The following is a 13,467-nucleotide window of genomic DNA, read 5'->3' as shown; positions in this document are numbered from 1 at the left end:
TGGAAATTGTAACCATCCAAATAGACTCCGGTGACCGCTTATCATTACATGATATAATGGGACATTCCAAAAAAAACCGGGCAAGTGCGAGTCGGACTCGCGCACGAAGGGTTCCGTACCATAATGCAAAAAAGGCGAAAAAGAACGGTCACCCATCCAAGTACTGACCCCGCCCGACGTTGCTTAACTTCGGTCAAAAATCACGTTTGTTGTATGGGAGCCCCACTTAAATCTTTATTTTATTCTGTTTTTAGTATTATGTTGTTATAGCGGCAACAGAAATACATCATCTGTGAAAATTTCAACTGTCTAGCTATACAGCCTGGTGACAGACGGAAGGACGGACAGCAGTCTTAGTAATAGGGTCCCGTTTTACCCTTTGGGTACGGAACCCTAAAAAGGTATACTTTGTCGGGAACGTGACTGACCTGCAGAAATCTGGTATTGTGTAACGATGAATTGAAAGCAAAATTATCAAACGATAATGCCAAATATCGGCTTGTTAGCTTTATCAGAAGTAATATTGTCTTCGTTTACCCCCGATAGTTACTAATGAAATAAAACTATTGAAACGGATTATATCGCGTATATTAATTGAATTCATACTACACTGAGAGAAAAATCATCACCAGGAATTAAAAAACAGTTCTGTACTGGGGGAAAAAATGAAGTTTTAGTAATAATTATGGACGTTACACTATTTCTGTAAAGTTTATTTATTTCTACAAACAGCTCAGTAATCCCAAATATAATTTCAACAAACATATAATAGAAATTGCAAGAACTAATAGAAATTGCAAAAGTCAATTTGTTCCTATTAGTTAACTCTCCTTGTCCCCGGATTAAGTTTATTTTCGTAATTCTAAGTGTGTTTTTGTTGTACTTTTTTCTCTCAGTGTACATCCCAACGTTTCGAACCCTTTACAGCGTTCGTGGTCAACGGGTGACTGAGGAAAAAAACAATGTGCAAAAACTACCTACTTAAGTACAAAACAATGAACACATAATAAACTAAACTTCGGGATGTAATATGAATTCAATATAATCCGTTTCAATACTTTTATTTTATTAGAAGTGTTAAAAAAATTGCGTCTCGTACCCGAAACTTTTCTGGAATGCCTATAACATTTATGCCTATTTGCGACCACTTTAGTATGAAAAAGAAGCATCAAATAAGAAACAACCTCAAACCGCAGAGGTGAGATGCAGATAACATGAATTTCTACAAACAACACGTTTCTAACTAAAAACTGACCGCAAATAGGAAACTCGTTTCACAGTACAAGAAACACAGTAAAATGATAAGATTCTTTATGACTCTGACTATCGAGTTTAAACCAACTCTTCGAAAAACATATATACTCTGGTCAAATTTAGAGGAACGCAAAAAAAGGTTTAATTACTGGATTACAGCACCTAAAGTAATTTAAAAATAAGTAATTAAACTTTTTCTTTTGTGTTCATCTTGTACATGAGTGAAGACTTGATGATTGTAGTTGCAATATTTTGGTTTTGCTTTGAACAGAAGGGATGGCCGGCTCTTTATCATTTGTGACCATGCCGGTCACGTTCTAACAAGTATGTAAGCGCGAAAGTGACGCATAACATGACAAGTGATATAAATACCGCTGTAGCCGGGCTAGCACATGATTGGCGCGACAGTATCTCGCGGCGAGATAGACTACCCGTCTCTCTTTTATTAACATAGATAGAAAAAGACGTGTACCTAGTCTATCTCGCCGCGAAATACTGTCGCGCTAATCATGTGCTCGGCCTGCTGATCAGGTTAACCTGCAGTTGGTCTTGTTAAGGTACCGTTCGGATTCTAACTACATCAGCATTACTATTACAATATTTACAGTAATACGACACGACATTCTGAAGCAAATGCGAAAATCCGGAGAGCGACATCGATTTAAATTCACAGCAAATATGCAGTATGTGGTAGGTAATGTAATACAATACAATATTCTTTATTGCACACCTCACATTGTTTACAATGTACAGTAGCATAAACAAAGACAATTACACCTCCACCTTGCCATGCACCACACTACACCTACAAAGCCTACCTACCTCTCCATACAATGACAACTCACAAAAATACACTAAGGACTTATGTACATACTCGTAGCAAGAAAGACAAGCAGATAGCCTACCGAATCTAAAATTTAGATCCTACACTCACACTCACACTTTTTCATAGGAAAGAGATAGATCGTTAATACGTAGTGTCACACTTGGCATGACCCCCTGTTACTGAGACGTAATATGTGGATGAACCCTAAGGAGACATCAATTAAACATGTTCCGTTCATTCATTAACTTTCGCAACTACACCGGCCAATTCACCGGCTCCCACGACGCTCAGACAAGCGGAACCCAACGCAAGCATAATTACTCATTAAGCGATGTTGCATAAAACATAACGAGCACTACCTACTTTGTTTAAAGTGTAAGTTCTCATATTTGTTTAGAAATTTGGCGCCTGTCCATGCCAAGTTTCATGTCATTTCAACAAGTGGTTTTAAAATGTGAACTAAGTATTTTAAATTATTTCACAGAAAGCGAAATAAATCACCAGAAAATTATTAGAAAAATCTAGACAGCAGTTATATTGACACAATAGTTATTTACGATACAAGTGCGGAAAGTAGGAAATTTGCAACGAGTGGTGATAAATTAAAACACGCCAAACGGAGTGTTTTAAATCGACACGAGTTGCAAATTACCTATTCGCACGTGTATCGTACAACGTTTTACAGTACATATAGCCCTTTCAACATAGGCACGGAAAGTGCTTATTAGTGAAAGTAGCACCATATATACTGTAATTTTTATTTACCTAATAAATCGGACCGATCTAAAAAAAGCCTATTGTATGGGGGCTGACAAGTTCGTTCTGCACCGTACATAAAACCGTGAATGTAAGCAGAAAACACAGACGCTAAGCTGACATGGGAGTTTAAGAATTATGCTAATGGCACGTTTAAAGCGAACGATACTTTCAAAGTAAAACCATATGGCCGCGAAATTGCTACAATTGATGTGACAGCTGGCGGGGCGAATTTCTTGACGACGAAGTTGACGTTAATACGCGAGTTTTAAAACAAGCATAATTTCACGTGTTTAATGTATTCTGTGTTTTGAAGTTAGGGTAAGTTGGGACTTTAAAATTTGCTTCCGACTAAAGTGTTACAATCGCACATGAGGAACTTGTAATTCTTTTGCTGTGACGTTTCACTTACACACACGCACATTTAATAATTGCATTAGTATAAGATTGATTTAATTCATCATCGTCATCAATATAATCATATCAGCCTTTTATCGCCCACTGCTGAGCATAGGCCTCTCTTCGAGTACGCCACTTCATCATCATCAGAGGACGTCCACTGCTGGACATAGGCCTCCCCCAATGACCGGTCTTGTGCAACCCTCATCCAGCGGACTCCCGCGACCTTTACCAGGTACGCCACTTATCCCGCATTATTTTATTAAGTTAAAAAATGACCCTTTTCCGAAAACTACGAGAATTTGCCAAGAGAAAATGTACAGATACATAAAGAGACAAAAATATCCAGAGTAATTACTCATATCCGAAAGTTAAAATTTGTCAAACGCACATAGGAAGGGCAATGTGTTATTTCAGTTGCAAATAATACCTACTTGCAACTAGGCAATACACAATCATTATATCTAATTTATTTTTTATTTTTTAACTGTATATTCGTGAGTTTCGTGACACACTGGAGTCTTATATATACAAAAATATCGTTCAAGAAATAAAAATGTAGACAGAGAATGTTTTTTTAGAAAATATAACGACAGGTTGAACCCTTAGTAACCCTTTTCCAGGCATAGTACCTACGATTTATCGACCACATACCCGCCACTAGAATTTCAACTTTAGCATTCCCATTTAAGATTCAAATTAGATTGCACTTTCCGGAAATTTACTCGTCTACAAATGAATCATCAAAGCTGGATTCACTGGAATATTTTATTAAATTATTAATTCAATTAAATTAGATACAATACAATATTATTGATAAATGCAGGACAATGATACAATACATAAGATACAACACATTCACTGGAATATATTTAGATTTTTCGGGAAAACCTTGTAGATTGGTGGGCCTTGCATGGAAAAGGTAACCTTAATTACTATATAAGTAAATATAATATAAAGGTACATAAAGTACAGTATTTTACGGCAAATTACACCGGTATCCGTAGCCTAACGGCACCAGTTAAGCTCAACAGATGGAGGCGTCGAGCAAGTCATCTTCCTAATTACCCCCGCTCTTCAGAGCTTCGCAAAACACTTCTCGGCAAACTCAACCAGTATGTAGTTGATTTTTTTAAGCTGACCATTTAGGACTATGATCTCTCATAAGTAGTCCTCGGTCAGCTTAAAAAATTCAACTATAACTTGAAGTTAATTTGTACAAAAACATAATTTTCACAATTATTTATAAGGAATTTGTATTTTTTTCTGGTTTTGAATACTAACCACACCACTTTTTACGCGGGTGATAGAAAACAGTCCATATTGCCCTCTGGGTTCGTCGCATTTCAGTATGAGTTTTTTTATATTTTTTATGAACGAGCGTGACACATGAAAATGACACACAGGGGCAGCATCAACAGTATCAACACCGTCGCAGCTGTAGTAGAATTCGTGAAAATGAAATTAATATTTCCAAATCCCTTTTGCGATGTGAGCCTGGATACTAACACAAAAAGAGGAGCTCGCTGCTGGTAGCTGAGCGGGAGATCTACCGAAAAATATCGGGACCTATACACGTCGAAAGGACGGAACCCGGAGACTCCACGAGACGCAGGAGATTGAAGATCTGGTGTCCGAGCCGAACATAATTGGAGAAACGAAAGCCGCCAGACTCCGTTGGCTCGGGCACGCAGACCGGATGGGGGATGATCGCGCAGTCTGGACTGGAGGGCGTACTCTGGAATAGCAAGTGGCCGAAGACCGTCTGGACGCCCTAGGTAGCGCTGGACCTGAAGTGCAGAAGGACCTTAGCGAACTCAGCGTCGTCGCGCCGTCGACTGGACAGAAACGGCTTGAACGGCGGAACAGAGTAGCATGGCATTCTGTTGGTGTCGGAGGCCAAGATCCACTTCGGGTCGTTCCGCCACAGTATTATTATAAGTAAGTAAATCCCTATTTCAAGTAGGTACCTCATTCTCTTATTCTATACCTATATATTTCACCTTTACTTACATAGGAATAAAAGGTGCCTAGTACGCATTGTTTACGCACCTCGCAACGTTGTCATGTCGCAAGGAGGTAGTTTACATGTCAAGGCGACGTTTTGACTCGTCGTTTGTCGTTTGTCGCGGTCGGTTAATTGTTAATCATTATTCGGTTGGTTCAGCTGTGGTGCAGTCAAGGACGTTTGCGATAATGACGCATAGGTATTATTTATAGTAGCTTTTGTACTATGTTAACAAATTTCAAAATTGCCTAGACGACTGGACCTATTTTTATTTAAGTATTTTATTTTATTTTATAAACACTCTTTGTGTGTTTGTGCACATGAATGTCGTTCCTAATTATCTTCAAAACGAATCGACCATATTAATTTTTTGCGGCTTTTTTGTAAATTAATATTTTTTACAGTAATATAATTCTGAGGCAAGTTTTTACTTTAATTTACTAGATGGCGCTGACATTCATTTGTCGGGGGATTCTAAATTTAAACTTACAAATGGACACTCATGGACAAATTTAGAGGCATGCAAAAAAAATTGAAATTTTACTAGTTTTGAAATTACCTTGGGTGCTGTAATCCAGTTATTAGACCTTTTTTTGCAATCCTCTACCATGACTACATATTGTAAGGTTATGTATTGAATAAGATATTAGTATTAAAGCTAATACAATACGGACACAATGTATTTGCTTTGAGAAACTAATTTTCATTATTGTACCTACCTACAGACAACTTGCTTTGTCAGTGTGACTGTGACATTAATATTCAGAGTCAGATGGGAGTGACTCAAATACGCTGACGTCTAAATGTATTATCATTAATTGGGTATTCAATTACATTCAGAAATGCAATGTTTAATATAAATATATACATATTAAATTAGGTTAATTTAATAAATAATACCCATTTAATAAATAATAAATATTTGGGGACAATCTTACACAGATCGAATCAACCTAGCCTACTAAGCAAAGTTTGGTACTATGGATACTAGGCGGCGATATACATATGTATACATATGACATAAATAGATAAATATGTACATTGAAAACATCCATAACTCAGGAACAAATGTTTGTGATAAACACACATATAGGTACACAAATAATTGCCCTTACCAGAATTCGAACCCAGGACCTGCAGCTTCGTTGACAGGCCAACTACCAACTAGGCTAGAAGCCCGTTAGTTCAAAATAACCTATATTGTTTTGTAACTTTTGTACAATATTTGACTACAAGTACTTACATACCGGGTGTGGTCTGTATGTACTTGTTATATAAGCAAAAAAATTAACTGTAGGCTGTACTCCTCATACTGACCAACATTTATTCAGCGACTTTTAAAAATAACTTGTGATTTGGTTTTTAATACACTTTAAAGTTTATTCTAAGACTGTATTGCGAATTTTGTTATGTTTAAGGCGTGACAAGCAACGTCAATCACAATGATATGGCGTGGCGATGGCGTCCGTTGAAGATAATATTTATTTTGTATGAAAAATAGAGAGTCAAAATACTTCATAATTTTTAAAAGTTGTAGAATAAAAGTGTCACCGTTTGAGGAGTACAATCTATGTTTTAATTATTTGCTCATGTTGCAGGCCACACCCGGTATATTTTAACCCTACCAAGCCCAGGACGTGCTAATTAAATGCCTAACTGCCTTGCCTCGTCTTGCCTAAGATGCAGGATGGTAGCAAAAATTTAATAACTTGCATTTAATAAAAAATTCTGACGTTTCTGCCTTCAGAGCTTGACTAATAAAGCTTGTTTATATGAAATTGAAGCTGTGAAATAATCAAACTTCTAAGTTAACGTAAAAAAATACGGCCGTTTATGTCGCAAAATACGTTTCGACATTCTCGGGGGAATCAAAATAATAAATAGAAATCGTGAATTTTATTAATTTAACAACACTAATTAAGTTTAAAAACTACTCGTATACGTTGTTCGTGTAATCAGGTGTGCGAAACTCCTTACTTCGGTCAAACTCGGCTCCGCTCGGCTCAGCATCAGCATTGCTCCGAGCAAGTATTAGGGTTGGCACCACTTGACTTCCTTTTGCGTGCACGACCACAGATAAGGTAATCACTTGATTTTTGACAGCCCTAAATAGCCGAAAGGGATAGTGCCATATATTAGAAAGGGACAGCATGATTCGACCATGAACCGCGGTCAAACTTCGTTTTAGTAGGGAGTTTCCTTTCTGTGTGAGCGGGTTATAGAGGAACGGAGAAAATACAAAATCCTTGCCGAACAAGATGCTCAGTGGGAGGTCATGCACAAACACCTGCAGGTGGAGACGAGAAAAATTATAAAACGAGCTAAAAGGGAACACCTGAACAGCATAGTACGGGGGATGGAAACACTGATACGAGCTAATCAATCTCGAAAGTTTTATAAAGAGCTGAGCTGTTTCAAAAAAGGCTATAAGCCTGTTACTCAAATCCTAGAGGACGACAGCGGTAATCTCGTCACATCCAGAGCTGAAATTAAGAATATGTGGAAAGAATATTTTCAACACCTCCTTAACTGCCCCCCTCTAGATGCGCCGGCACACCCCAACAACAGTAGCGCCGATGATCCCGAAGTCACCCCTCCAAGCTTTGAAGAGGTTCACCAAGCCATTATGCATCTCAAGAACAACAAGGCTCCCGGCATTGATGGGCTCCCATCCGAAATCTGGAAGAACTGTGGTGGCACTGTCCAATCAAAAGTTTACGAGCTTTTGCTAAGGATATGGGAACTAGAAGAACAGCCACAAGAATGGAACGTAGGTGTTATCTGTCCTGTTCATAAAAAAGGCTCAAAAAAGAAGTGCGCAAACTACCGAGGAATTGCCTTACTCACAACAGCGTACAAAATTCTGTCCAACGTGCTGCTAAAGAGGCTGGAACCGTACGCCGAAAGAATCCTAGGGGACTACCAATGTGGTTTTCGAAGAAATCGCAGCACGACGGATCAGATCTTCTTGCTTAAGCAACTAATGCAAAAGAAGTGGGAGTACGCACAAAGCATTCACTCATTGTTTGTGGACTTCACAAAGGCCTATGACAGCATAGACAGAGGTACTCTATACTCCATTCTTATTCATTTTAACATCCCCAAAAAACTAGTTGCCATAATTACTGCAGCAACAAAAGAGAGCAGAATGCGAGTCAGAGTAGGGGGTGAGCTGTCTGAAGAATTCACGGTTATGACCGGCCTAAAGCAAGGGGATGCCCTATCGCCTGTGCTCTTCAATCTAGCCCTAGAATATGTTGTCCGGAAAGTTTTAGTGTTGGACATAGGGGTAGAGCTTAACGGCAGGCACAAGGTGGTGGGGTACGCAGATGACCTGGCTTTATTAGGGGAGAGCCGTGAACAGGTAGCGGAGGCAGCTAGTGTCCTGGAACGAGAGGCCTCTAGTTTAGGTCTCAGGATCAACCAGGCAAAAACTGAATACCTCCACATGAAACGTTACAAGAATACACGCATCCAGCGTGATAGTCTTCATGTTGGGGGTACCGTCTACCGTGGAGTTGAGAAGTTTCGGTACCTGGGATGCACTGTTACCGACACAAACACCAGAGAGGAGGAGATCAACATACGCATCCAAAACGCCCTGCGGTGCAGTGCAGCCCTCCACAAAGTGTTGGTGTCCAGGCTTCTCAGCAAACATACAAAGTTACGGATATATAAAACCGTTATACGGCCTATCCTAATGTATGGCTGTGAGGCCTGGTCCCTAACACTAAAAGAAGAAGGTCAGCTCCTGGTAGCGGAGAGAAAAGTTTTTCGCAAGATCCTGGGACCTATTCAGAGAGATGACGGCACCTGGAGGATCCGGAAAAATGCCGAGATCGAGGAGTTAGTGGCCGAACCCAATATCATCGGCGAAACGAAAGCGCACAGACTTCGCTGGTTCGGTCACCTACTCAGAATGGGAGAGGATCGGGCTGTCAAGAAAGCGTTCTTGGGACGACCGACTGGTAGCCGTCCAGTGGGTCGGCCCAGGTATCGCTGGGAAGACAGTGTGGCGGCGGATCTGCTTCAGCTTCGCGTCAGTAACTGGCAGGAAGTTGCGCAGGATCGGGACAGGTGGCACGCTCTCGTTTCGGAGGCCAAGATTCTCTTTGGATCGCTGAGCCAAAATAGTTAGTTAGTTAGTTAGTTTCCTTTCTGTACGGTAGTACTATTAATTATTCTGTGGTGTAATTTTACAACTAAGAGTAAGATTAAAGAAACTTATTGGATTGTGTTGGAATCTTTACATTGAATGTAATAAAAACTAGTTACATTACAATTATTGATTATCCAATGATCCCAGTGTACGTCGGTACTATTCATTATTTAATAGCACAACAATAGATTTACCACAAAAATGATTGTACCTATTGTGTCGTGTATGGAAAAACACGTGTAGGTATAATCATTACATTATAATTCGCATTCGTGTGAGATTACTAATTAGATTAGATTACATATGGGAACTTTCGGAACATACCTAATATACTGCGATCGCCAACCCGCCTGCCAAGCGCGGCGATTATGGCATTCACCCCCCAAAAAAGGGGGAGGCCTATGTTCACCAGTGGACGTCTTATGGCTGAGATGATGATGATGATAATCAATATTGTACAATAAAGACATAACAGTCGCCATCAAATTGTAACGAAGTGTAGGTACATTATAATGCAGATTGGGCCTTACAAGGATGTATATGTCGGCGGCCGATCGTAAGATCAGGCATATCGTGAAATTCCTAGGCATATCGTGAAACGTGAAAATCTTTGACTTATTCTCTGAGTCGACGGATATCTCTGGGCAGTTTGCCCTTCGGGTATATGAAGCAACCTAACGAACCTATCCTACCTATATATTGGTATAATGTGACTATCGTCAAAACATTACACAGGAACATTACGATCTGCCTAATCTTACGATCGGCCGCCGACATATACAAAGTAGGTTGCATAGACCTGAATCGGCCTGATTCGAACTTTAAGATATGACAATCAATAGATCTAGAAACGGTATGGTTTAGATATGTCAGTATCAAATGTGACGTTTCTTCAAACGAAAACGTTACTTTTGACACTGACACATCTAGTCCATAGATGTTCTAGATCTATTAATTGTCGTATCAAAGTTCGAATTGGGCAGTAAGTATGTCCAAACAGCTTATAGGTATTTTATTTTTTACCTATACGGATGGTAGCACAGGAATGGATGGTGGCATACAAGTACGAATTATAAATTAGGTAGGTATTCTGCAATGTTAATTCTACCTGAGTCTACCAGCGTGTAGGTATTTCGTTAGCAAATAATCTTAAAGCGAATGAATAAAGCAAACGCTTTTAACTTAACCCATTAAATAAGTAAAGAAAACACTGTTATGGTTGTATGTGTTTGTACCTATTTAGTTTTTTTGCTTTCTCGTTTGTAAACTTATTCATGACTTGAACTACATTTCCACGAACACCTACAATCAAGGCATAATTAATTTATTATTTATAAGATTTGTAAAATCCGTAGGTAGGTTACCCAATAGTTTTTTTTTTCTTTTGCAATATAGTACCTATTATACCTAAGTATATTACAATGAAACATGTGTGACAGGCAATTTGGGTAATTAATGTAATTATCGATGAAATAAGAAATAATTGTTTACTTTTTCGTTTGACACTACTCGTGTAGTGTAGGTATGTAATTTGACAGCTTGTTAGGTAGGTACCTATGTCACAAAAAAAGTCATATACACACTTCAACTTTTTATCACTTAAATGCAAATTGTATGCAAATTTCGACATTTCGCCGTTAACATTCCAACTTTCCAACGTATAGCGATGTCATTCTTAAGTGTAACATAGCCCCCGGTCAAGCAAAGCAAGTCAACGAACCTCAATTGCAAACCATCTTGCCATTAACCTTTTGGCCGCCGGACCTAGTCCGCAAAGATGCTCACTCACACGCCAGAGCAAATTTTAAGTAAACAACTAATAAAAAGTTTAGGGATTGCAAATAGTGATATCGATATTTACAATTTATGGTAAAAATCTTTTTAATTTAGCTTTGTTCTTATCCTGTTTTAATTTCATTCCAAATTGCCAAAATTAAACATATGTTTTATACCCGAAAATGTTTAAAATATAGGGATTTAACATAAAAAAACAACCACTAAACAATGTCGATTCAAGACGTGATATCGCCGCACTAGGCTGTACGAGAAGTCTTTTATACAAGACAACGGCGCGCATGGACTGCCCGCAGTGCAGACCGACAAGGACCGTTTTCGCGCGGATTAAGTAATAATAGTCTCTAGGTCAACGGCGTAAGCGCTTGTCGGTACGTAAACTTTATTGGCGTAACGTTAAAGCTGCGCATCATGTGTCGATAAAGTCAATATACCGGAACTGTTTTAGTGAAAATTACACGTGGGTTGAATTTTTAATGAGTGAACGTGAAGATATTATTCCGGAATTAGAATCTATCATTATAATTTCAGTTTGGTTTACATTAAACTCTTACCAAAAAAACGTTCAACGACTTGTTATAAAAATACACATTAATTTCAATGTTATAATAAAAAATTTAAGTCTGATAAACAGGTATGTCCATCTGTACCACTCTTGTGCGAAGCGGTAAATAGTCCACAATCTACAAGGGCAAATTTACTTGCCTGACTCTACTTTATACAGCTAAAGAAGCTGCCTGAACTTTACATATAGTTATGCCTATCTGACTCTCGTTCTACGTATTCTAGTAAGTAGTTACCTACTATTCGTTAATAGTTATTTGTTTTACAAGGGGGCAAAGTTGTTGTTTAACCGCTCGTGCTAATATTGAGACCCGAGCAGGCGAAAGATTCCAAAATTGAACCACGAGCGTAGCGAGTGGTTCGACAAATGGAATCTTGAGCGTTGCGAGGGTTTCAAAGCACGACGGTTAAACAAAATTACGACGGTTAAAAAAACACCAACCCGAAGCAAATATTAAATGTAAAATATCAAACAAAATCAAATCCAAATGAATGTTATTAAATATTAATCATCCAAAATCATTATTTAAAAGTCAATTCTACCAGCAAACATAAAAAAACAACTCAAAATTTGCATTTGATTACTTTGCCTCACATGTGAATAAAATGCAACTTTGCTATCAGTTTTTGAAGTGCAAAGTAAGCCTTTCCGCGTTGGTGTGGTGAAAAAAAAATTGGCGATTAACAAGTGTTAAAATACTTAAATAAAAACATATTTCTGACTTTATATTTAATTTAAAAATTCCCATATCGACTTAACATTCCCATCCCTAGCTGTCTTTTATACAAGACAACGGCGACGAGGAACATGAAAGACATTGAAAATTGGAGCAATTTTTTTAAAAGCCTTATTATAAAAGAATGGATTTATATAGCTGCTTAAAAAGCAAATAAATGAAAAAACAAAGACCTAAAATATGAACAAAAGTGTAAATGAAATTGCAATTGTTATTATTTTCACATTAACTCGGTGGTTGAATTTGTGTCTTGTATACAAGACGACGGCGCCAGCGTATCGTTCTATCGTTGTCTTGTATACCGGACAACGGCGGTCAAAGGGTTAAAAACAATCCTGCTCATCAAGGACCAACACATTCCTAATAAAATTCGCACAAACCTTTTGAAATCCAAATGTCAAATCCACACACACACAGTAGTAGTTAATAAACAACTATATTTATTTAGTTAGTGCACTTCACTAGGAAATCTAGAAATCCACAGGTTCCGTAATGTGATCGCGCGTTCGCGGGGACGAGCGACGTGCGTTCGACAGCGGCGGCGCGGCGAGACTGACTTCAACTTGACGGGAAGTGGAGATCGGCCATTGGAGGATGGGTGCGCGGGTGAGCTTCCGTTTTGATAAAATTCGCGAGCCTGCGGGTTAACGCGTTCACTGCGATAGGGGGTCGAAAGACCCCATTCAAAGTATGGTTATTTACGGGTTACGCTGAAGGTGTTGTAAAGTCCGGTTTACATGGGCTTAGGGCGATTGTGCACTACAATGAATTTTACTGTCCGGCAGTCCGAGTTTTCATGGTCCAATATGGCATGAAAAAAACGGATGATTGGCTTGTGCACTTGTGTGGGTGGTGCAACTGGCCCTAAGCCACTCAAATTAGTACCATACCAATTATATATGTGACGTCCCACGGTCAAAGGTACCTTATGGCGGGTATGGAGTTATGCATACCCCAGTAATCTACAATA

The 13,467-nt window shown here is 38.8% G+C and overlaps 1 protein-coding gene across 2 annotated transcripts in view; it reads right to left on the bottom strand.

The window, feature by feature from the left end:
* LOC134670394 (putative polypeptide N-acetylgalactosaminyltransferase 9) overlaps positions 1 to 13,032 on the bottom strand; it is a 280,035-nt gene extending 267,003 nt beyond the window's left edge. For both annotated transcript variants that reach the window (XM_063528230.1, XM_063528231.1), the window contains exon 1: positions 12,878 to 13,032. The gene's annotated coding sequence lies outside the window, so the exon portion shown is untranslated. The remainder of the gene's footprint in view (positions 1 to 12,877) is intronic.
* Between the last annotated feature and the right edge of the window lie 435 nt (positions 13,033 to 13,467).

The sequence above is a fragment of the Cydia fagiglandana genome, chromosome 13 (genome assembly GCF_963556715.1).
Source record: "Cydia fagiglandana chromosome 13, ilCydFagi1.1, whole genome shotgun sequence".
NCBI lineage: Eukaryota > Metazoa > Arthropoda > Insecta > Lepidoptera > Tortricidae > Cydia > Cydia fagiglandana.
The sequence above is the reverse complement of the archived record's forward strand: the minus strand, read 5'-3'. Positions and strand labels throughout refer to the sequence as shown.